Genomic DNA, 1,968 nt, shown 5'->3' with positions numbered 1-1,968 from the left:
TTCCGGCAAAAAAAAAAAAAAAAAAATGTATTCAACAATTCTGACCACTCTTTTGATAACAAATTAACATCTGAAAACAGTATATTGAGGTTTGGAACTTCATGTTTAATTATAACCACACAACATGGAGTTTTGAGTTAAATCAGGCTTATACCTGCGTATCCTCTTCCTGCTCACTCTCCTTTTGGAAACTGTCTCATTTGGTTTGTCGAGTAAGCCAAGGTTCTCCATATAATTACCAACATGAAAATAGTATGACCTCCCACAAATCCCCAAATTCTTAACTTGTTCGCTCTTAGGGTCATATGAAGAGAGCTCACAACAAGATGGTCCTGATAATATTGCCTCCACTAATATATTACCATTCTTTTGGAGACCTAATACCCTTATAATTTCTCCTCCTCCGTTGAGATCAACAGTGAACTGTTTAGTCCAAGAATCAACAACTCCATACTCTTTCATCACCCAAATGGCACAACACTTGTTGTCTGCATGCCTAACATAATGAAATAATAGAGAAAGCGATCCTCCAATTACTGAGGTATGAACATTGTTTGCCCATTTGAATGTAACATTTGGCAATGGTATCACATGAAAAACCTCATCATGCAAATCAAATGATAAAACCAACGGGCCACTGGGCTTGTACACATATTCTGCCGCAAAATGGACAGCACCATTTAAAGAAGCTGCTGGGCTACACCAATTAGTAAGATTAATATCCGGAGGAAAAGAGGCACTAGTAATTCTCCAACACCCCTCATTAAGAGAGTAAACCTCAATTAGAGGTGGTTTGGCCTCTTCAGACTTATTAATTCGACTTGGAAATGCAATCCTCACTACCTTATAATCATTAGTTCGCGGATCAAACCCGAATGCTTGGCGACAACACCCAATGTATGAGCCATGTGCCTTGACAGTAATGCAAGGCTTTGGAAGGGTAATAAATTTTCTAATAGAGGGATTCCAAAGAATATAGCGCTCTTGTTCATGGAGACTGAACAAGCCATTCGCGGAACCAATTAATATAAAATGTTGGATACGACGACTCGTGAGTGGGAACTCAGTGTTTTGAATTTGATCAAATGAGTCATTGTTATCGTCAATTAATTTGTAGTATCTACAAAAGAATTATCAACGTAGTGTCTAACAATTAATTTGTTAGAGGGAAGTGAAAATGATCGAGTGAGATGGGAATTGATGAAGGCAGAGCTTGTAATTAGGGAGTTCCATGATTTAGAAACGCACCTTAATCGAATTAGGGATTTGACGGGAAGTCTGTGCAGAATTTCCAGCACCACTTCCTCTGGGAGATAGTCTGACATTTCTAATCTTAACCCAATTTCAAGCTTTTTCTGAAATTTTCAATTTGGAACACTAAGATAGATGGAGATGAACGAGAGTTTTGAAAACGGTATCGTCGTCTCTCTTTTCTTTTTTGGCACTGTTTTGCTTTGTTTTTTATTTTTTGCACTGCGGTTTTGTTGTAAAATGACAATTACTTTTACTAAACCGAATATTGAAACAAATTAGCAGGAAGATTTTTATCTTTTATAAAAGATAAAAGGTAAAAATATAAAACTGATCCTCTAACTTTTAACTTTTGTCATTTTAGTCATCTAATTTTGAGTTTTGTCATTTCAGTTCTCTAAATTTCAATTTTTGTTAATGTAGTATTCTGTTAGGTCTCAGGTTCGTTAAGTTTGGCCTTTTTTTCTTTTTTTGAAATTAATTTTTGTAATTAAAAGAAAATAAAAAAAGCTTGAAAAAAAAAAACCCATGGAACTCGAAGAAAAAACAGCCACCAAAACAGCACTAGCCACCAAACCACCACCAACCACCCAAAAAACAACCACCAACAACCAAAAATTTAGATCATAGAGCCACACAAAAAAAAATCCACAAACCCAGATAGGAAACCCAACAAAAAAAAAAAAAAAAAAAAAAAAAAAAACCCCAAAAAAAAAA

General features: G+C 35.4%; 1 pseudogene; it reads right to left on the bottom strand.

The window, feature by feature from the left end:
- Window positions 1-48: 48 nt before the first annotated feature.
- LOC136061079 (F-box protein CPR1-like) lies at window positions 49-1,469 on the bottom strand (annotated as a pseudogene).
- Between the last annotated feature and the right edge of the window lie 499 nt (window positions 1,470-1,968).

The sequence above is a fragment of the Quercus suber genome, unplaced genomic scaffold (genome assembly GCF_002906115.3).
Source record: "Quercus suber isolate HL8 unplaced genomic scaffold, Cork oak 2.0 scaffold_258, whole genome shotgun sequence".
Classification (NCBI taxonomy): Eukaryota; Viridiplantae; Streptophyta; class Magnoliopsida; order Fagales; family Fagaceae; genus Quercus; species Quercus suber.
The sequence above is the reverse complement of the archived record's forward strand: the minus strand, read 5'-3'. Positions and strand labels throughout refer to the sequence as shown.